Raw genomic sequence first — 24,521 nt, forward strand, 5'->3', positions numbered from 1 at the left:
TTGTCTGTAAATGTTTTACAGAAGCACAAAGCCGTAAAGAAGGACTTTCAACTCCTTGTCTTCCACATCTATCTCTTCTGCTATTAGCGGCAATCTACAGATGCGGAATAAAAATAAGCACCCATCATGCATTGCCACCAGAACAACTTAATTTCACTCGATTGTTCAGGATATACATTAGGTGCACAAGTAATTTATTATATATAACATTAGTCCATCTCTTAATGCTTCGGGGAGATGCTGCATATTATATGCCAATGATAAGAGGGAGGTATATAGGCTAATTGCTGTTTGGAGAAGCACTAGGAATTGCCTCAGTCAGCTATGATGTATTTAGGGACTTTAATGTGTCCTTTATTTATCTTGCATAGATTGGTTATAGCAGCAGGGAAGATGGGTTACGCAATAGCAAAATGGACTGCTGGGTCAGGTTGCCATAATGAAGGGCATCTGAAGTGACATGTGACATGAAGAGATAAGCATATAGTGCTAGTCCTTCTTAGTACTTGTCTAAGGCCCCTATTTATCTGTTTTTACTGCAAGGGTTCATAAACCAGTGCTTTCATCTAGGACTGTGGAATCAGTACAAAAATCATCTCCAACTCCAACTCCTCACTCTATGAAACCACTTACTCCAACTCCAACTCCAAGTACTCAAAAATTGCTCAGACTCCGACTCCACAACCCTGCTTTTATCTATGCAACTGCAGTCCAATGCAGCTCTCCTGAAAAGTAAACAGAAGCCAAAACACCACTGTTTGGTTGATGAAACACTGCCGATACCTGAATTCAGCTGAAAAGTTCAAAAGGCTATCATTAATTTTGCTTTGCAGCTGTATGAGCCAGATTATATCTCACACCAACATGTCTGCTGTTTTCGAATTCAGTCTTAAAAATGCAACTGAAAATAATAATATAAGAATCCAGAAAAGTAATTTTTGCTGCTAGTATAACAGTTTATAAATGTATTTTCAGTCCTAGTTTGCCTTAAAGTATATTTGAAGTGACGTGATATAATAAGACAAATGAGTATATACAGAAATCCAAGCAAATAACTAGGATGTTTGTTTATTTTTTTCTGCCTGAAAGAGTTAAACATCAGGGATGCAGGTGACAGTTCCTCTCCAGTTTGGACCCAGTCAGCCTATAGCATAACCCTCACTTATAAGGTTATTACAGCCATAAAACTCTTTGCTGGCTAGATAAAAAAGCTCAATAGTTCATAATTCTTTAGCTCTGAAACACATGAAAGACTATGCCATTGAGCACAGACAATGAAGCATGAAATCTATGTTTTTTATTTTTTAAACATAAAATAAAACTGTGGGATACCTAAAAGAAAGGGTAATATTTATGATAGGAGGATAGATACAATTACTTATTTCATCAATTTATTTTCACTTCAGGTTCACATTAAGGTTCTATAAGTGTTTTCTATGTCTCCTAACAGTTTACAGTCAAAATGTGCAGAATGTAAAGAAGCTGCAGACATCAGTTGGTTATACTCACACAGGCTGCCAAAGTACTGGGGAATTATCAAGGGCATAGGGAATATGGGGGGAAACTCCACTCTGATGCTGATTGGTCAGAATCTGCATATCTAGGATAAACTCAACCTCAATGAGGTCTTGAAAATATGCATCGGCTAAAAATACCTAAATCATTAAAAATATGGGTAGGGATTTACCTCCAAAAGAGTAGGGATGGTTGGAAATGACCATTTTTGATTCCGTGGAAATTCCGATTTCCGCCAATGCCAATTTCCATCTTTCTGATTTCCGATCTTCTGATTTTCAATTTTCCGATTTTCAAGGCGAATGCAAAATATCTTGTGATATGTCTGAAATTACCACGGTGAGCCGATTTTTGCATAAAAATTCTGCATTCTCTGATGGGTCCAATGCTTTTGAGCTGTGGGCTGAAATCACTCAGTTGTAGTAAATGGGATTTCCGCTGAATTCATATTTCTGTTTTCCGATTTCCAATCCGAAATGGCAGATTTCCGATTGGAGATAAGGAATGAGCATCTCTACAAAGGAGGTCACTAGTCACTGGGAAAACAATCTAGCTTTACTGACGGTGACACATCTCATCAGACTTCTAGTTTGTTTAGGTTACAGATATCGCTCTCTGCACTGAAAAAAGCAGAAAACTCCTGCAGAGATGTGAACACTCCCCTCATCCAAGTATTCATGTCATTTCCTGTGGAAGGGAGTGAGGTGCAAGAGGTGCCCCAAAGCAGCAGACTGCTGTTCTTATGAGCAGGCTTTACAAAGAGAATGAGCAATGACTATAAAAACATTTGATAGTGTGCACACCAACCATTAATGAGCTCACTGGGTTACAATGACCTCACCTATGTAAAAGCCTTAACGGTAATGCATATTTTTTTTATGTTGGTTTACCGTAAAATATTATCACCAAAAGCACTCCAAAGTGAGAAGTTCAATAGGATGTGTCATGAGTTACAAGGACTTTTATAAAGAATCTAAATAGAAACTTATTTTCAAACTATGGAGCAACTTTGGGCATGAACTTGAATCCAGCCTCAGAGGAAGTGCCGCCCGGCGTGAAACGGCTATCAGGCTGTTCAGTACTCACACCCACTGTCCACCTTTACTCTCCTCCGGTCTTCATGGTAGGCTTTCTTTCTGCAGTATTGCACTTTTGTTGTACAAGCCTGCTTGTTATAGCCTGTTTAAAGAGGAACTCCAGTGAAAATAATGTAATAAAAAAAGCTTCATTTTTACAATAATTATGTATAAATGATTTAGTCAATGTTTGCTCATTGTAAAATCTTTTAAATCCCTGATTTACATTCTGACATTTATCACATGGTGACATTTTTACTGCTTGAAGGTGATGTAGCTGCTGCTTTTTGCCAGTTGGAAACAGCTGTAAACATCTATTTCCCACAATGCAACAAGGTTCACAGACAGGAAACTGCCAGGACCATGGTCCTCAGAGTTTCTTGTGGGAGGGGTTTCATCACAATATCAGCCATACAGAGTTCCCTGATGATCCGTTTGTGAAAAGGACTAGATTTCTCATGTAAAAGGGGGTATCAGCTACTGATTGGGATGAGGTTCAATTCTTGGCCACGGTTTCTCTTTAAGCTTTTTTTTTTTTTTTTTTTTTTTTTTGCATTTTTGACACATAGTCAGGTTGCTCTTGTACCTTTTTACATAAGAAAATGAGACCATGATGGAAAGAAATACTATTAGGCAGGGAACACACTTGACTGTTTTCGTATGCGTTTTCTGCACAGAAAAACTGAGAACTCATGTTAATCAATGGGCTAATTCACACTTAATGTGTTTCCAGCACACAGAGAAAAAAACTGACATTCTGCATCATGATTCTGCACATTTTATCAGTTTTTTGTATCAATTACATCAGCTGGTATGAAAAAACGCGCGCGTTTTCCTGCATAGAGACACACTTGGTGTGCAGAAAGAGTGTGCAGGAAAACGCGCGCAGAAAACTGAAAGATAAGTGTGTTCCCTGCCTTAAAGATTACCATCGGTAGAACCTGCCTATCAAAATGATCAGTAGTTCAATGTTAAGGATGCTGGTGTGACATCCAAAATCTGACTTTAATTAAAAAAAAAGTAGTAAAGCTTTGAACTATTCCTTCTACTTCTCAAGGTTCCACAAGGGACCTTTTTACTTTCTTATATGTTTTTCTGCCTTCTTTTATTGCCTTGTCTTGCAGCCATCAGAGCTATAGGCAGCAGCGATCAATCAAACTGGTATACTGAGGCCGGCTAACCGCATTAACTGGCCAATGGCGTTTTCTGGGATTTGCCCACCATTGCATTAAAGGCTGTTAGCGAATTTATCCATCCAATAGATCTATTTTATTAAAGTCTAAACATCATCTATAACTGCCAGATGGCCACAAATCTCATTAACCTAACTATAACCAGACAAAAAAATACATAAAAATATATACATTTCAAGACATTGAAAAACTAAGGAGCCGTCACCCTTGGTGATGCTGTTAACTTATTATTATCCGCTTTATTTATAAAGCACTAACATAATATGCAGTGCTGTTACAACAATATACAATGGTACAGAGACAGGTCACATATCACAAGACAGAAGGTAGCATATGGACAATGTATGAATAAATTAAAGAAGCGCATTGGCGCCAGTCGGTCAACCGTAAGTAGTGAACATGAGGGAAGGGAGACCTGCCAGACAGGCTTACAACTAGGAGGGGAATAAAGACACACTATGGTGGAAGGCAGTGGCGAGTCTATTCATAAGAGGGGTCTAGGACAAAGTAGAATAAAGGTAAAAACATAAACAGGTGGGTTTTTAGGGCCTGCTTGAATGAGTTGAAAGTGAAGACAAGCCTGATGGGAGGTGGAAGGGAGTTCTATTGAGTTGGGGCTGCTCTGAAGAAGTCCTGGACTCTTGTATGTGAGCAGGTATTGTATAAGATGGATATTCGTGGAGCGCTGGAGGAGCGAGGAGAGCAATCGTAAGATAATTTTTGTATGAGATCCGAGATGTACAAGGGTTTCGGTCAGAAAGCAAATCCAACATGTTGGAAATAATCGATCTGACAGTAAATCGGCCAGAACATCTCATAGTGTATACCCAGCATTAGGTTTACCTCTCAGGTCATTTTCTGTGTTGTCTGTAAGTAGGAACAAAAACGGAATTGTCCACTAGACCAACTACAGCTGAGCTAAATGTACCATGTTAAAGTATTCATGTAACACCTTAAGAAGAAAACCCTTAAGACGAGGCATTTGATTTTTTTTTCTCCAACATTTGGATATGTCTAATACAGCCTCCATTACTATAATATTCAATAAATATTTAATGGCTTCTTCTGTTGATTTTCTCTGTAACCAGACAGAGCCAGCATGGGATTATCTACAATGCCGCATACTGAAAATTGCCCAAAAATGTTTAATGCTCTTTCACAAAAATGTTTGAGCTCCATGCAGTGACACCAAATATGTCAGCAAGAAGCACTGAACACCTCCAACATTCAGGATTACATGACTTAAATCTTTCCTGTAGGTCATCTGGCACAAAATGCCACCTACTTCATAATTTCAAGTTATTTATTGAATTGCCATCTACGCTAATGTGTAAAGTTATTTATCTTAACCACTTAAAGACCATGGTGTTTTTTGCTGATCTATGCTGCGTGGGCTCTCCAGCCCACAGCACAGATCAGCAGTGAGGCAGGGCGACCAGATTTCCCCCCCCCCCCTTTTTTCCCCACTAAGGGGGGGGGGTCTGATCGCCGCCGCTCCGTGTGGCCGAGCGGGTGGGGGCTCCTCAAAGCTCCCCTCCGCAGCGCTATTCCTCCCTCCCTCTCCTTCCCTCCCTCCCCTTCGCATCCATGGGCGGCACAGGATGGCGATCCATACTGCGCCGCCTCTGATAGGCTTCAGCCTATCAGATGCCGCAGATCCCCGGCCAATCAGAGGCCGGGGATCGCCGATCTCCTTTATGGCGCTGCTGCGTAGCAGCACCGTATGATGTAAACAGCGGAGATTTCCTCCCCGTGTGTTTACAATTAGCCTGCGAGCCGCGATCGGAGGCTCGCAGGCGGTTCACGGAGACACCCTCCGTGAACTGACATTGAACGGTCGCTCGAACGCCTATCGGCGTTAGGCGGTCGCTATGTGGTTAAAGTTCAGTTTTTTTGACTGAATTTTTTTTTCAAAGACAACTTTTCTGCATTTTGGATAGAATCCCATTTATCTTCCTCGTACCAAATATATTGAGGATTGGCAAAAAGACTACCTGAAGGGGAAAAGGTGTTCCAAATGGGTACTTAGGTGGGATCAGTTGAAAAGGCACCACATATTTTATTTGGCTACGTTCGGCTACAGTAGGAAGCCCCTTTGTAGCCCATATTTTTGATTCCGCTACAAGGTTTTCGGCTAGAAGGTTTTTGATCTACAAAAGGGCACCCTTTACAAATTTCGATTAACATATTTTAAAGCAAAAGTATGTCTGTATTTACTGTTAACCATTATTTTTTTTCTATTTCAGTTTGCAGCTGCCAATAATTTTCAAAATAGACAGAGTTTAAATTGCTATTTTTGTTGTAACCATGACAACAGTGATCTGTTTCAAATATAGACTGACCATAAACTCTCACCTTGCTCCGTGAGTAATTAGCTCCTCCAAGCTATGCCGACTCTAGCTTAATCCTTTCAACATGTCGATCATAACTGAATAGAATGTATTTTTTAAACAAAAGTACAATTTCCCTTTAACTGAGTATGCAAAATGTTGGATCTGTTTTGTTAAAGCTTAGGGCCCCATTTTACTCGGGAGGCTGAACTGCGCAGTTGTCGGGCAGGTCAGCCCCCTGGCTGCCGGCCACAACCACCTTTCAACTGCAAATCTATGTTATGTGATATGTCGCGTCTGAGCAGAGATAATTCAGTGGGGTAGTGGCAGACACTTGGGGGCCCCTATGGAGCCTGGGGCAATTGCCAGCTTTGCCCATATGGTTGCACGGGCCCTGCTCCTAGGAGAACTAAAATGTATTTTTTTGTCCTTATGTGAGTCATAAACCAGTCTTACCAGTCTTACACATAACTCAGTTTGTCACCCAGTTTTATATCCGGAATCTATGATTACCAGGGAGAATGCAGAGTTTATTAGGAGCATTAAGGGAAATGATATCAGAAAGTAGTGCTTTTTTGAAGTAGCAATTAATAATTTTAGAGTGGTTCTATTACATTTATATTACTGGTTATTAATTCAATAACATTAAATTCCAGGAGAAGACTTCCTCTAGGATCTCTCTCAACTTTAACCCAATTTTTACTATCTTCTTCCATACAAGACCAGAAAGTGTTGGAGAAAACGCTCCACCATAATCCCAAAACTGAGGTGCCACAATGACACCATATATGGTTCTGTTAGTACCTAAATGAGGAGCTCAATGAGATTCAAATCATTTCTCCCAACATTCAAATTTCATATAAATTATATGCAGCTTGAAATTGGACCAATCAGAGTAACTTGCTGTCAATTTTTATTGGTCCAAATTCAAGCTGCATAACATTTACATGAAATTTGAATGCTAGGAGAAATTATCTGCATCTCCTTGATCATCACTATAAGGAGATCAGGGCAGTAACTGAATTTTGCAAGTTTGCATGTTACTAATTTCAAAATAAGATTTGCCATAAATTTCAGCAATCTACAACCTGAAAGGCTATCTTTGTCTCAGCAATTGCGGAGCTTCCCTTTAACACACAATGATATGAATAATGCACTTCTAATATATTTATAGACATTTGTTAATGTTGATTGCATTTAATCCATATTTTCTTCTGCTACTGACAGTATTCCCAGCATACTGTGAGACTGTCTGGTTAGCCATTGCCCATTTGCAGTGCAGTGTTCAAGCACCATAGTGATGCACTGATTAGTTATCAACAGGGTGTCTGGAGACATGATTTTGCCCTGGTGGCTAGGAGCCATTTATCTGCACATTAGATATTAGTTCCACATAGAGCAACAGCATGTTAGAGAGCTTAGAGATATGCCCCATGCATGAAGGACCACCTGCTCCACAAAGCAATGCATCTGTGCAGTGTTTATGGAGCAGATACTGTGTGTGATGCTCTGTCATCAGTGTAACTACTGCAAGGCAGTTAAAGTGTACCCAAGGCGACATGATGAGATAAACAGGCTGTTTTACTTGTTTTATTTTGCTGCCTAATATAGTTAATTTTCAGGCATGGACGTGACAGCTTCTGTCGTGTCTGTACCTTCGGGAATATAGTAAACTTCACTGCCAATTACAGCCATAAACATTTTCCTGGCAGAAATCAACCTCTGAGGGCAGGGAGAGATAGAAAGAGGTCAATAGTTCATGTATTTTCACTCAGGGACACTTAATAGGCTGCCATTAAGCAGAAACAAAATACTCTATCTACTTTGTAAATGTTTAAATATAAAACAAAACCATGGGTTATCTAAAAAAATAAATAAATAATATTTTTTGGTAGAAGGAGGATAAATACAATTGTTTATCTCATCAGTTTATTTTCACCTCGGGTTCACTTAAAATAGCTCCCAAATGTCCCTCTTTGGGGACTAAATTCCACTGTCCCTCTTTCTTCCTCATTTGTCCTTCTTTCAAGGACTTATTTATCTGCGCTAGTTTAGGGATGAATTTGCACTTTTCTTAACTGTAGTGCAGCTGTAGAAATTCATGCTAAATTGACACTATTACCTAGGATTTAAGAAGGTTCTTATTATCATGCAGAACTGCTCTCCCTGCTGGTTAGAACAGAGTAAGAAGAAAAAACTGTCGGTAATGCGTTGATAAATCTCCCCCACAGACTCTTCCTGTCAGCGCATCATTGACTTTTGGGACCAGGAGAGCCTGCAATTACAAAACTACACAGCGCTGAGGTACTGTATGTAAGCAGTGGTGTAGCTAAGGAGCTGTGGGCCCTGATGCAAGCTTTACATGCCCCCCCCCCCCCCCCCCCCAAGCACTCTATACATAACAATTGATATGGCGCACCAAAACCTGACAATAGCAACTATGGTGTCAGAGGTGCAAGAAGGGGATGGGGGACAGTGTGTTAAGGATTACCACTATTCTAAAGTATCTATAGAAGTGATTATTATGTGCACAGTACAAATAGAGAGTTAATACTGTAGTTGAGGGAGGGCCCTTCGGGGCCCCTCTGGGCCCAAGGGCCCCGATGCGGTCGCAACCTCTGCAACCCTTATTGCTACGCCTCTGTATGTAAGGATTAGAGGGACATAGTAAAATTAACAAATTATTGTATGATACAAGTTTACAGTTCCACTTTAAATGTTAAAATGAAGGAGAACCAGTGTGATCTGAATTATAAAACTTTTTCTTTTTAATTATTTCTGGTATCAGTGAAAAGGGGTGTGGCTGGAGCATTATTAGGGGTGTGGCTTCAGCATTATTAGCGGTGTGGCAGGGGTGTTTCTTAAGGAGTCCCTCTTTCTTATCTCACAAAGTTGGGAGGTAGCCAGTCATACTGGCTTTACATACACACATTCTATAATCACACAAATTGTGTTTTGTACAGGACTCCTAATCTGCCCCAGAAATGATCACAGACACTCTGCTTATCTCAACAAAGTTACAGTTAAAATGAATGCACACTAATGTATACTTTCCAACCATCCCAATTTGCCCAGATTGCCTGGTTAGGAGGTAGGTCCCGTGGCCTGTGCCAGCCCTCTTGTGTCTTAATGTGGTCCCCCTGTCCTTTACACCCCCAGCTCAGTCTATGCAGAGTATCGGGCACAGCAGTAGCAGTGTTTATCTCACCTCCGCCGGAGTCCAGTTATGTGTGTCCATCCTCTCTGCTCACCTCTGTCTCTAGTGCCCGGCATCTTCTCCTGCATCAGGTGATTACACAATGTCAGGCAGTAGAGCAAAAGGTGAGTGGTGACAATAGGACATACATCACTGGACTCTGGTGGAGGTGGTGAGATAAGCACTGCTACTGCTGCGCCCAATACTCTGCATAGACTGAGCTGGGGGAGCACAGGACAGGGGGCCACTAACACCACAAGGGAAGCTACATGGGGGAGGGAGGGAGGGGGGAACCATCAACCATTAGACACCAGGAAAGCTGTGTAGCGGAAGGAGGCATACACCATTAGACACCAGGGAAGCTGAAGTCCTAGACCATCAGGGAAACTATGTTGGTGGGTAAGCCGTAGAGAGTGCTAACCACTACGGCTGCCCATGTGAACAGACAAAAACTAACCCATAAAGTAAGATGGAAGAATCCTTCACCTGCGCTTTGCATCATTGCAACATACTCAGCGTAAACTGGCCCTATAGGTGGGTTGGTGCGAAACAGGTTATGTATGGGAAAGAGTTACAGAAGCTGGGAGCTATTTGAGAAGTCCTGTTTGCAAAAATACAAAGATGAAACCATACATAGAAATAACACACATTCTGCCATTAGCTTCAACTGAACAATAACGATAAAATGTAAAAAATGCTCTTTCGGGACTTTTACAATGTATATTGTCAGGATATTTTATAGATTTGGTATTTCGGCTCTGTTTTAGTGATCTGCATGGACTTCAGATTTAATATTCCAGATGAAGGTTACAAGTCCTTTTTAAAATGGATGTTCATAACTGTAACTGGAAAACCTATATTAGCATAGAGAGATATATAACTCAGCAGATTCCCCCACAGGAGAGGTGAGCAGCTGCCAGCAGACAGTGCGCTACTTCAATGGGCGTTTGACTAGCGTGATATATCTCTAATCTCTGCACAGTACATGCTCTTAACTGCAAAGGAGCAGCTGTCACTGCCTGGAAGATGAGCTGCTAGGAGGAGGATTCCTCCAGCTCATGTATAAAGCCATATCTGGCTAACAAAATGATGACTGTACTGATTACATCTCGTTAATCTGCCATTATAGCCAGCCAGGCTGTAACTCACACGCCTGCCCATGGCTGGAGCCTGGCGTTCGAGCGCATGGCGAGGCGCACTGGTGAGGTGCAGTGTAACTGGCCTGTGTTAGCGCTTAACCGTAAAGAAAACTACTGAGCGGTTACAATATGCTGAGAAGCAATGACAGCCAATGAAGTCAGTCACACCTGCACCTACTGAGCACACTGTTCAGATGCCAATCTAATTCGTGCCAGACAGTAAGCACAAACGCAGGGCAGTCAGGCTGCTTGGAGGTTGGAGATGTCACTGGTATGTTCGTTCCATCTCACTTGTGTTCATCAGACCGCAGATAGCAAGTATGAACTGAAAATCAACAGGAAATAAAAAGAAATGCAATGTGGCCTGAAACATTCTCCTTGCATGACTGTATCAAGTGCGTAGGAAAATATGCCTATATGGCAAGTTTTATGGTCTATTTGCCCTGCTGCCTTCTTAAATTCTCATGCATTTATTGATCTACTCCTGAAATGACCTAAAAATACAGTAGTCTTGATCCTTAGGAGTCCTGCTGGAAGTCACCAAGGTTTAGTATTTTAACCACTTAACGACCAGCCAACGCCGATAGGCGGCGGCTGGTCGCAGTGGTGTTTCCATGGAAACGGTTGTTTCCTGTCAGTTCATGGAGGACGTCTCCGTGAACAGCTTGCGAGCCTCCGATCGCGTCTCGCAGGCGAAATGAAAAACCCCTGGGGAAGAAATCCCCGGTGTTTACTGATTGGCCGGGGATCGCCGGCATCTGATAGGCTGAAGCCTATCAGAGGCGGTACAGAACGGATCGCTGTCCTGTACCGCCTATCTTGGGCAGGAGAGGGAGGGGGCAATAGCGCTGCGGAGGGGGGCTTTCAGGAGCCCCCCCCAGGCGAAAGTGAGCGGCGGCGATCAGACCCCCCCAGCAGGACATCCCCCTAGTGGGGAAAAAAGGGGGAAGTCTGATCGCCCTGCCTGCCACACGATCTGTGCTGGGGGCTGAAGAGCCCACTCAGCACAGATCATTCAAAATTCCTGCGGTCCTTAAGTGGTTAAGGCTATCCCATCCCCCCATATGTGTTTTTCAGTCTCTGTGTTTGTGCAGAGACCAATGGACGACATTGCAGAACAGAGCAGGATTATCCACAAGGCAACCCAGGCAGGCGAACACTCTGAATCCAGCGCTGGAGACTTGGGCGCAGCCGGCGCCACCATAGGCCGTAATAGGAATTACGGCTATAGCAGCGCACAGGGAGTAACTTCAGCGCCGTCAGAAGACGAAGCTGAAGTTACTTTTAAAACACAATAATTCGGCTTCCAGCAATTGCTGTAAGCTGAATTATTTCATTCCCCTCGGCTTCCTCTATTGCTATGCCACAGTGCATAAGCAATGGCTCAGCTGGTGAGTAGAAGAATAGAGTCAACAGCAAAATGGGTGTTGCCCATCTAGAGAGGTGGGCCTATAGGCAATTCATGTTTTCTCTTTAGCTTTCTCCAAGTTGATATTTTCATACCTTGTCAATAAAATGCCTTTTAAAAAACCCTCAGAAAATACACAAAATCATTTTGATATGACTTTTTCAACTACTTTTGATACTTTTTTACGAAACGCTGAAAAGTTATTGTAAAAAGATGAAAAATTATCACCTAGGAGAAAATTCAGGAGAAAAAGTGAATTGCATGTGAGACGTGATATCTTTGTCCAGTTGCTTCTTATGCTAATGACAGGATAGCTCTTTGCAATCAGCGCTGCAGTTCGGCAGAGTCTTATCATTAACCTCCTTAGGGCGCTCAGGCCCCACTGGGCCGATTTTCAAATTTTTTTTTTCAAACACGCAGCAAGCACTTTGCTAGCTGCGTGTTGGTCCCGATCGGCGCTGCTCGCTGTCGATGCGCCGCTATCCGCCGCGTAACCGCCGCCCCCCCCCCCCCCCCCGCCGTGACCCCTGCGCAGCCTGACCAATCAGTGCCAGGCAGCGCTGCGGGGTGGATCGGAACTCCGGATGACGCACGACGTCAATGACGTCATCACGATCGTCGCCATGGTGACGGGGGAAGCCCTAAAGGGAATCCCGTTCAGAACGGCATTTCCCTATGGGCGAGTGCGCCGGCGGCGATCGGAGGGGTGGGAGGGATATCGCAGGGAGGGGGGCATCAGCTGTAGTGATGGCAGGGGTCGGGTGATCTATGCGGGCAGGGAAGGGCTGGCTTGTATCCCATCCCAGCTCCTCTGTCTGAAATCTGGACAGTTATCTCTACAGAATTATTGCACTTTTGTTTTAACAGAAAATGAAAATACAGGCCGATAGATGTAATAGATTTATTGATAAATTACAGCTGCTAGTAATGTGTGTTAACTCCTGAAGAAGCGGTTTAACTTCTAACGTCCAACAGCAGCCTCTACTGGTGGGAGGGAGTGGAAGCAGCCATACAGTATATCTGTAAGTCTACTGATGACTGCATAAACTCAGGGCTGAGAGTTCCAAATGCCTTTGAAAGAGATCCTGAATACTAGTATCACTTCTATGAAAGCTATGCAGCCTTATTAGAAATTGATAAGTCTACTTACTGTATACTGCTTACTAATGAAAATCATCTTTATCAAGTGAACATGATTTTACCAATGTCAAAATGTTGCATAATATATAGGTAGAGTCTATTGGGCTGAGTCATCCGCTTTCTTCTCCTATATCTTAATGACTCTGTTGGCAACATTTCCCTGCAAAGCTCTTGGATCTCTTATTGTTCACCTTGAAATTTTGGCTGCTCCTCATCAAGCCTTGGGTAAAGCTCATTCCTTTTGTTTCACTTTCATGAATGTCTCTTATAGACCCTCATGGTAGATGAGCCTTCTGATAATGGCGTCACCATGGGGGGAAGGGGGGGTTGAATGTTGTGTGTGGGGAGCCAAAAATGTTTTGCTGAGGGCCATATGATTTATAGTTATGCTCCTGGTATAAATGGTGTTGAAATGTTGCCTTTTCTTTTGAAATGAGGCAGCTAAAATCATGTCTTGTAATGTTTTTCGATATAATAGGTGATGGTTCTAGGTCTGAATTTGATTATCCCAATGTTTAGACTGGAAGGGAGAAGGCACAACCTTAATCTCTGTAAGAAGAGAGCACACAGCAAGGATCATCTGTGGTGCAGGAAGTGGCGAGGGTCTAGGCTCATAACTTGGGACAATAAAAATAATTTATTTGCTAATGACATCACCCCCTCCAATCCTCCAACGACCTGCGCCTGACCACCCTGAGCATCTCCCACTCCCATGTGAGAATGCAGGACTTCTCAAGAGCTTCCCCCACTCTCTGGAACTCCCTTCCACAACCCATCAGGCTTGCTTCATCCTTCAACACCTTTAAACAAGCCCTCAAAAGACACCTCTTCAATGCCATATCTTGCTCAGCTGATGCAACCGGTACCTAGTGTATCCCTACCTCCTCCCTTTAGATTGTAAACCTCTGGCAGGGTCCTCCCCCCTAGTGTATCCAACTTTCTAACTTAATAATGAACCCCTTTATTCAATACCCTTTCTGTGGACTAACTTGGATTGGAAGTACATGGTCTCCAAGACTTAAAAACTCTGTTGCATTACCTTGTACCTTATTATCTTTCTCCTTTTTTATCTATTGTTCAGAGCTGCATAATATGTTGGCAGGGTGTAACTAGGAGGGAGCAGCCCCTGCAACTCCAGGGGGGCCCAGAGGTGTGGAGGCCCACACTACTAACCTTTCCATTATTTGATACTCCAGGTCAGGTGTAAAGAGCCAGATGGCCACACTTGTTTAGTCTTGTAAGATGGGCCTTCAGGCTGTGAGGGTCACCAAAAAGAGGCAAAGGAAGGGCTGTGAGTATGTAGGGGCCCCATCAACGTTTGTCTGGGGACCCCATGATTTGTATTTATGCCCCTATATGTTGTTGCTTTTATAAATACAATAAATAATATTAATGAAGGGATGTCTTTAAGGAGAAACTGTCGCAAAAATCTTAAATTGTAAAACACATACAAATAAGAAGTACATTTCTTCCAGAGCAAAATGAGCCATATATTACTTTTCTCCTATGTTGCTGTCACTTACAGTAGGTAGTAGAAATCTGACATTGCCGACAGGTTTTGGGATAGTCCATTTCTCCATAGGGGATTCTCAGCATGGCCTTTATTTTTTATAAAGACATTCCCAAAAAAAGATTTATACAAAGATGCTGACCAGCCTCCCTGCTCACCGTACACTTCTTTGGCAGTTGGTCAGAGCAACTGCCATTCACTAAGTGCTTCTAAAAATAATGAAAACCATGAGAACCTCCCCCCCCCCCCCCCATGAGGAGATGGGCCAATCCAAAATCTGTTGACAATATCAGATTTCTACTACTTACTGTAAGTGACAGCAACATAGGAGAAAAGTAATTTATGGCTCATTTTACTCTGGAAGAACTGTACTTCTTATTTGTATTTTAAATTTTAAGATTTTTGTGACTGAGGTCCTTTAAAGACAGAACAACGAAGTACCTACACAGATTTGGGAAAGAATACATTTTTGCAGAGAGTGAGGATTACATTTATAATATTGCTCTGTGGTGGGGATGTTGTTAGACAAAGGGGCATAAGTGGAAGCCAAGTCAATGTGAACTTTTTTTTAGCTCAAAGTGGACCTGAATTCTTGCACAGGACTAAAAGGAAAACAGAGAGAAATCCACCCTGCATATATTTAGGGAGTTTAGCCTGTCTAATTCCCCCTCATCTGTGACTAATCACAAGTGTAAGTTGATCGCTCAGTTGTGTCAGGCCAGGAATCTCAGCAGGCAGAGCAGCAGATATACTGTATGTAAACACAGGATGTTTACCCGATGTCTGCTTCCATGAAAGCAGGAATTAGACACACTAAAGATGTTATGCAGGATTTCTATCAGCAAATGTTTTTCTTTAAAGGTTATTATCTTTTAGAGCAAGACGTTTGAAATCAGGGTGATACCATTTATGGGATAACTTAGAAGAAAAGCAGCACTCCACTGATGGCTATTGGCTAACAAGATGCAACACTCTACCGCTTATCTTTCGGAGCAGAGAGGAAGTTCTGAGTTCAGGATTGCTTTAATTCAACTTTAATTCGGCTACATTTATTGTTTTCAATATTCCCGTGAAACAGTCAATCCAAAATCAAAAAAGGACACAGACTCTTGTAGGTATTCTTATGACATGTACCGAAATGTGCGTTTTTACAGAATCTTTCCTTCAGATAAACGGAGCACAATAGGAGGGAGCTCATCGGATGGACTCCGCACTCACAAACTTCCACAAAGCCAAAGCAGATTGCAATAAGCAGACTGAAATCAAAGGACATTTTTAGTAGCAATTATGATCTCCATTATTGGAGCACTTACAGGTAATGCATAGCTTGAAAGCCCAACCATTAACCGTGGCATACTATTAGCATTCTCCTTAGCAATGCTAGATGGAGGGGGGTGGAGAGACAACCGTATTCAAAACAAAATGATTGCATGGATGTCTGTGCTAGGAAAGACAATCATATATCAGGCAGGAGAGCAGAAAGAATGTCAATTTTATAGTTGAAAGGATGCTTCTTCGGGCTGCTACTGATGCTAACTTGGCTTTCATGCCAGAGGGGAGAGCGGGAGCTACATTTGTAGACACAGTGGCAGCTTCACAAATGGATGAATTGTACATTTATGAGTTAGATCAACCACAGAAGTCAGAGAGCAGAGCACAGCAGGGAGGTGCATGTCACAAATACAAAATAATGCTTCATTATGGCTCCTTAAAGGAACAAAGAGGTGAAAATACATTGATGAGATAAACAATTTTATCTATCCTCCTACTCCTAAAAAAACGACCTTTTCTGGATATCCTGCAGTTTTATTTTATATTTAAAGTGTAACTGTCGGGCATAAAATCAAAACTCAATTCTTTATTTTTATCTGGTAAACAAGTAATAAGGATGCCAACCAGGCAATCCAAAAGTTAAAAATCTCTATTACTTTTCTTGTTGATAAATGATCATTCCTCAGTTTACCGGAGTCTTATTTGGTACACACAGATTTTGGTACACAAAAAGGAAGTTGCAGGGCATTCCGGGTTGTCCTTCTTTGCTTCTCTACTTCCCCTCAAACTTAACTAATGCAGCCTGATTGGCTGAAGCCTCTTTCCCTCCTGTTTTCCCCTCCCACACCTCTGTTCCTCTCTGATTGGCCAATATTTCTCATGCTGAGACAATGCACTTTCTATAGTGAAGGACGGGCAAATCAGTCAGAAGAGAGCAAGGGAGGAAATGACCATCAGAGTTGGTTTCAAAATAGTCACAGTTGAAATGGGAAATGCTAAGAAGGATTTTCTCTTTTTTTACTGTAGAAAAATCACTAAAATCAAATCGTGGACAGTGCAATACATATGTTATGTAAGTAGAGCAAGTATTTATCTACTTATATATGTGTTGTTTTCTGAGACAGTATGGCTGACAGCTCCTCTTTAAATCTACTTTTTAAGTTTTTACTGTTTCACTATCTCTGCTCAATGACGCAGTCATTGACGTATGCCAGAGCTAAAATCTATGAACTATTGACTTTTTTTATCTCTTTCCTTCTCTCTAAAGCCATTTTCTGCTAGGGAAGTGTTTTATGGTTGTAATTCCTCATCAGTGAGGGCTATGTTATAGTCTGACCCAGGCAGAAAGTATCATTTGCATGCCTGATTTTTAACTCTTTCAGGTAGAGAAAAAAAAAAAGACACAGCAAAGTTATTTGTGTGCTTGTTACTGTTAATACACGTGTCTATCTCATCATGTCACATATCACCTCATTTATCCTTTGAATAATGAACTCACAGACAAAACTACACATCAGGAAGCCCCTTGGGCAGATTTGAATAGTAGCACCTTAGCATGAATATCCATATACATAGCTACATGCAGTTATGCATGTGCACGTCATGCATGAACGCAAAGACATATACTTATACCTCCTTCCTCTCTCAGATAAAACACAGACAGGTAAACCGAGAGCCAATATAGAGAGCGCTAGTGTACTTTAGGGGACCCAGCAGAAAAACGCATAGGGAACAGTTCTCCATTTACAGCATCCTCTATAGCAGAAAGCAGTGTGATTGGACGAATAGTGTGGGCGTAATTTACTACAACCTATATGAAACCTAGAAGTTCAAGAGGGTGCTTTCCACCCAATCACGTTAGTGGAATTTCCTTATGAGGTTTCCTGCTGTATCCCCTAAACTAGTGTAGTAGGTTAATGATGACTACAGTGTAGGTTAGTTAAAATGGCTGAGTACATTTATACCAGTGGCGTTCCTACTGTAGTGCGCAGGGGGGCGGGGCGCACCGGGTGACAGACACCCAGGGGGGTGTCGCCACGACCCCCCACAGCACAGAGCAGGAGGGGGAAGCAGCGCTAGAAGGAGGGGCAGTGGGGGCAGCGGTGGGGAGGGGGGAAATATCCCCCCCCTCCCTCACCTGGGACCCCTCCTTCTGCCTCTCTCCCCCTCCATTCAGCGTGGCAAGTGCGGGCTTGACGGCGGGGAGATGTGCGGAGAATTACTCACCACTTCCGCGTTCCAAGCGCCGGCAGCGTCATGTCGTCACAGATCTCCGCCTTCATTGAAGGCGGAGATCTGTGACGACATGACGCTGCCGGCGCTTGGAACGTGGAAGTGGTGAGTAATTCTGCGCATGTGCCCCCGCCGCCGAGCCCGCGCGCACTTGCCACGCTGAATGGAGGGGGAGAGAGGCAGAAGGAGGGGTCCCAGATGAGGGAGGGGGGGATATTTCCCCCCTCCCCACCGCTGCCCCTCCTTCTAGCGCTGCTTCCCCCCTCCAGGGACATCTATACTGGGGGCAACTATACCAGCTATACTGGGGGCAACTATTCTAGCTATACTGGGGGCATCTATACTGGGGGGCAACTAAACTAGCTATACTGGGGGCAACTATACTAGCTATACTGGGGGCAACTATACTAGCTATACTGGGGGCAACTATACTAGCTATACTGGGGGGCAACTATACCAGCTATACTGGGGGCAACTATACCAGCTATACTGGGGGCAGCTATACTAGCTATACTGGGGGCAACTATACCAGCTATACTGGGGGCAACTATACCAGCTATACTGGGGGCAACTATACCAGCTATACTGGGGGCAACTATACCAGCTATACTGGGGGCAGCTATACTGGGGGCAGCTATACTAGCTATACTGGGGGCAACTATACCAGCTATACTGGGGGCAACTATACTAGCTATACTGGGGGCAGCTATACCAGCTATACTGGGGGCAACTATACTGGGGGAAACTATACCAGCTATACTGGGGGCAACTATACCAGCTATACTGGGGGCAACTATACCAGCTATACTGGGGGCAACTATACCAGCTATACTGGGGGCAGCTATACTAGCTATACTGGGGGCAGCTATACTAGCTATACTGGGGGCAGCTATACTAGCTATACTGGGGGCAGCTATACTGGGGGCAACTAAACTAGCTATACTGGGGGGCAGCTATACTGGGGGCAGCTCTACTAGCTATACTGGGGGCAACTATACCAGCTATACTGGGGGCAACTATACCAGCTATACTGGGGGCAGCTATACTAGCTATACTGGGGGCAGCTATACTAGCTATACTGGGGGCAGCTATACTAGCTATACTGGGGGCAACTATACCAGCTATACTGGGGGCAACTATACCAGCTATACTGGGGGCAACTATACTAGCTATACTGGGGGCAGCTATACCAGGTATACTGGGGGCAACTATACCAGCTATACTGGGGGCAACTATACCAGCTATACTGGGGGCAACTATACCAGCTATATTGGGGGCAACTATACCAGCTATACTGGGGGCAACTATACTAGCTATACTGGGGCAACTATACTAGCTATATACTGGGGGCAACTAAACTAGCTATACTGGGGGTAACTATACTAACTTCATTGGGGGCAACTATACTAGCTACACTGGGGGCAGCTATTCTGGGGGAAACTACTAGCTATACTGGGGCAACTATACTAGCTAATATTTTAAATTACAGTTAGCTCCGCCCTCATCCGGTCATGACCACGCCAATTTTTGCCACGAAGCACGCCGCAGGTTGTGGTCACGCCCATTTTTTTAGGGGGGGGGGGGGGGTCTTTCAATACCCAGCACCGGGTGCCAAATGCCCTAGGTACGCCACTGACTCACAAAGCAGCAACTACTGGAGGGGTACGTGGAGAGAATAAAAACAGATCCCACTCGGGTATAATAAAAAGGAAAGGTCCCAACCCTCCACCAAGGGTGGATATAAGAACTCTATGAGTAAACAGAGGAACCCGCAAGAGATAAAAATCATAACACAATATAAAAGTGAGAGGTGGACTTACCTCTATGAACAAAAGATGCCACTCACGATGGTTTTGCAGTCAAGGTTTTTTATTAGCCAAAACGATAATCTGCAATAATGCAACACGTTTCATGGGTCAAGCCTGCTTCTTCAGCCAAAGAGTATCTGGGAAAAAAAACGATAAAAACGACTAAGTATAACCACAAAAATGTTGAAAATGAATTGTTTCATATATATGTTACGGCCAGAACCCGAAGTGTGGCCACTTCTAGTTCTGGCCGGCCACTTCGGGTTCTGGCCGGCCAATATGCGAAGTGGCCACAGCGCTGCGGCCAATGTGAGAAATGGAATGTTTACAGCCGTCTCGCCCGGCCAAATTGATGACAAACTTGCTTAATTTTAATGAAATGTAGCCGGCGGCAATGTCATAGAATAGATGAAGCCGCCGGCTTTCGCGCACTGCCTCTCCCCGATCCCCCCCTCCCTCCTCTCGCCGCCGCCTCCCATTACAATACGTAGCAGCCGGGCGGGGACATGCAGCCGGAGAGTCGTTCGTCGCAGCAGGGGCAGCAGAGCGGGGGAGGCTGCAGACATCGCTTCTGCCAGCACCCCGCTCTGCAGGAACGGCAGGATTCCCCTGCCGCGACGAACGACTCTCCGGCTGCATGTCCCCGCCCGGCTGCTATGTATTGTAATGGGAGGCGGGGAGAGGAGGGAGGGTGGATCGGGGAGAGGCAGTGCGCGAAAGCCGGCGGCTTCATCTATGACATTGCCGCCGGCTACATTTCATTACAATTAAGCATCATCAATTTGGCCGCGGCGAGACGGCGTCAACAAAACATTTCTCACATTGGCCGCAGCGCTGCGGCCACTTCGCGCATTGGCCGGCCAGAACCCGAAGTGGCCGGCCAGAACTAGAAGTGGCCACACTTCGGGTTCTGGCCGTAACATATATATGTAATGATCGCTGCTGCAGCAGCTATTACTGGAAGTAGTAGTGCTGCAGCTCAGGCAGTTCTGATCTATTTCCATGCAAGTTGCATAGCTTTGTCTGTCTTTCCCTGCTGTCAGCTTGTGACTGATTATCATTCACCTGTGTGGGAATCTGCATGTCTGCTCCCATTGGATGACCTCAGTATAAAGATCTGCTTCCTGCAGGGTTTCCTTGGGTTTTCATAGCTTCAGTGTAAGCCAGTCTTGCTGTCGCTTTAGCCCCCGGTCGTGTTTCTTGTTATAAAGATACTTTGCTGGTCTTTGCATCATATATTGGTTCATTGCCAATATATATGCATACCAGCACGTTTATTATTTTCCTTGTATTTGTGTTACGTTAATACATCAGTGTCGCTGATGTATACGTACACGAACTGTTTATATCCTGTGTGCAGTTAGTCAGCTTTCCAGCACGTTTTGGTAGGTTGCGCGTACCGTGACCACCCGTGCTGAGGTAGTTACCCTGCTCCTGGTTCTGTTTGTGGATTGCGTTCATCTCTGCGAAGAGATAACGAATCCTTCTGAATCCTGTTCTGTTACTGTTTGTGGATTGCGTTCATCTCTGCGAAGAGATAACGAATCCTTCTGAATCCTGTTCTGTTACCGTTTGTGGATTGCGTTCATCTCTGCGAAGAGATAGCGAATCCTTCTGAGTCCTGTTCCCTGTGTTACTCCATTCCTAGTCAGCGTTCCTGCTTATGTCATATATCGGTTCATTGCCGATATATACATATGTTAGTCAGACCTTACAAATAGTTTCATTGATAGCTGTAATTGTAATACGCTAGGAAAACATACTTATTGTATATTTATCTGTGTTACGTTCATCTATCTCGGTCCTGCTATTTTCTGACTATCCTGTCCTGTCTTTGTGAGGCACGCCATCGCCGCATCGCATTGGCTGCCTCATTCCAGCCTGTCTGGTTTTGGACGCTTGCTGTCGCTAAGTAGCCGCTAGCTAGCAAGCGTTCATTCTGTCTACCTGTCCTGATCTCCTCAGTTCTGGTTTATGCGCTCAGCGCTACTTTGCGCTGAGACGTTATAACGAAAGCATTGTTTGTGGCTGTCAGATCTGCACCGGCTCTGTGCGCCACAATCTCCTATTGGAGTCAGTCCTCCCCTCCACTATACTAGGGATAGCCTGTTTCCTGGTGCTAGTGTGTGTACCTCCTCCACGCCAGCTCGTGCGTTGCATGCTGACTGTGGAGAATACACCACCAAGCGTTACATTATGAAAACCCCATTACCAATCCCCATTGTGGGGGGGATTCCCAGAAAGTATGACACTGTTAATTATGGTTCCTGTTCCTTTAAGAAATTTGAAGAACTTAGCTCTGAAACAGAAAATGAGTTTTTCTCTGAATGTGCCAGGTTCCTGACCAATCCTGATCTCCAAGCGACTCCTGTTTCAACCTGGGCACTCCAACTAAGTTATATTTTGTTTAAAGGGGAATTATTCCAGTGGGCATTTGATGTTCTCAATCATTCCGATTTGAAAGATAGACCGCTGGAATTTCTAGCGTTTGTGATCCAAACCTGGTTGCGCATAGATCCATTGCCTTTTCCTCTTAATGAACTCCTGGCAGCAGGCCAATCAGCTGCTCCTTCAATTGCTTGCAAGAATGAGCAGCAAGCAGAAAGTGTTACTGATAATTTTCCTGCAGCTTTGAATAAATCACCAAAAACCGCAAGGTCAAAGGCAAAACGCAAACGTTCTAAGAAACGTGTCCAATCTGCAGAATCGTTATCCTTAGCGACTGAGACCTATAATGAGATTCTGCCATTAACAGATAATGAAATGCAATTGTCTTTCAGGGGAGTTAAATGGACTTATGAAACTACTAATGAACTTTCCTCCCTGGCTAGGGAAAATAAAGATTTTTGTTTAAAAGAATTATCTGAGTATGATTATGATGAGATATTACAGAGTATTGAACAAATCAACTTATTTGTGAACCAAGGGAAGTTTGCATACACTACAGTTCAACACTTGCTACAGGTATTGGAGATTCTTAAGAATAAGGAATCTGCCAATCACCTGCTAATTAACCCTATACATGTGCCTGCCACAATCATATCTGCAAACCATGATCTGCCTGTTAAGTATGCTTGGAATCCTCCATTTGAGAAAGGAGAGATGGAAGCTCTGGTCAATGAATGGAAGAATGATTCAAGTTCATTTTGTCAATTTTACAGTGCAAAAAGTGAATTGGTATTGAATGCATGCATTAAGTCTGCCTATAACCTAATAAAAACTGGTGTGTGTGAGTATGACTTTGTGGCTCCATTGATTGATGTGTGGGAACTGATTTTGGATGATTTTTTTGTGACTCCGAATTCGCAAATTTGGCGTTCTGACCCGCCTGCTTCAGCACCTTTGGCTGATTCAGCAGGTGATTCGGAGCTCTTTTTGTGTGAAATTGAAGTTCCTGCAATTCCACCCTGTACCATGGATAACTCAGTGTTACTTCCCAGTAAAACAGAAGCCACTGATACATTCTTAACCTTGCCCTGCGCAAATTTCTCAGCAGAGAATCCAGAGGTCCTGCTGACTTCCGAGTCCAGCCTAGCCAGTACTCATGACTCTTTGTTTAGTGAAACAGACACCAGAAAAATCTTGCCTGTCTCTGCAAACACTTCTGCAGAAATTACCTGTGTTAATAAAGTTCAACTCCTGTCTGATCCAGCAGATGCGCAAACATTGTGTCTTGATCTTCCTGTTTCTACACCTCGCTCTAGTTTCGTGAATAGCTCAGAGCATCTGCTATGTGAACCTGAAATCGCAGAATTATTACCTTGTTCAGAAAATTTTCCAATAAATTTGCCCTGTACCATGAATTGTGCAGTAGATCTCTCCAATGAAACTCAGGTCACAGAATCATTATGCTGTCCAGCAGGTGCTTCCATGGTTTTGCCCTGCAATATGGACTGTTCAGTGATCCTGTCCAGTGAAGCTGTGGTCGCAGAGTCTTATGCTTCACCCAGTATTTTGGATACTTTAAACCCTCTAGCAGAGGAGGCTGAAGCACTGCTTACCTCAGTTGGTGTTGCAGTAATATTCACTTGTCTAGCAGCTGTTTTGGAATTACAGTCTGCTCTAATAAAACTTGATGAATTTCTGCCCAGCAAAGCAGAAGCCATTGAAATATTGTCCTCGTCAGCAAGTGTGTCAGATACCTTGCCCTGTACACAGTCTGATTTAACCAATGTTGTTGAATCCCTCTCCAGTGTTGTAACAGCCGAGGAACTCCAGCCCTGTCCTCTGAATGTTTCAGAAGTCTTGCCCTGTAACATGGATAATTCTGATTCTCTGGTCAAAATAATAGAAATCTCAGAATTTCAGTCCGGTCTGATGAGTGTTCCTGAAACCCAGCCCTGTATCCTGAAAGATTCTAGTTCTCTGGCCGCTGTGGCAGAGGTTCCAGAGTCCCCTTCCTGTCCAGGGAATTCCTCAGTTTTGCCTAGTCCAGTGGGGGCTGCTGCAATACTGACTTGTTCTGCAGCGCCTCATGAGCTCCAATCCAGTGTATTAAATGAGTCTCTGTCCAGTCCAGAGGTAGTTGTGGAGTCCCTATCTGGTTCAGTGCATACATCAGAAGATTTGTCCTGTTTTGTTGGTGCCCCTGAATCTGATTTGTTACTGACTTTGCTGGAATCAGCGACATCTAAGTCTGATCCAGCATTCTCGTGTAAAAGTCCAGTGGTTGCGAAGTTTAGTCATGATGATTTTTTTTTGG

At 43.6% G+C, this 24,521-nt stretch overlaps 1 protein-coding gene across 3 annotated transcripts in view; it reads right to left on the reverse strand.

The window, feature by feature from the left end:
• Positions 1–24,521, reverse strand: part of L1CAM (L1 cell adhesion molecule) — a 440,855-nt gene that overhangs the window by 282,449 nt on the left and 133,885 nt on the right. For all 3 annotated transcript variants that reach the window (XM_068248209.1, XM_068248208.1, XM_068248210.1), the window contains exon 2: positions 19,832–19,956. The gene's annotated coding sequence lies outside the window, so the exon portion shown is untranslated. The remainder of the gene's footprint in view (positions 1–19,831; positions 19,957–24,521) is intronic.

Source organism: Hyperolius riggenbachi, chromosome 8 (genome assembly GCF_040937935.1).
Source record: "Hyperolius riggenbachi isolate aHypRig1 chromosome 8, aHypRig1.pri, whole genome shotgun sequence".
Classification (NCBI taxonomy): Eukaryota; Metazoa; Chordata; class Amphibia; order Anura; family Hyperoliidae; genus Hyperolius; species Hyperolius riggenbachi.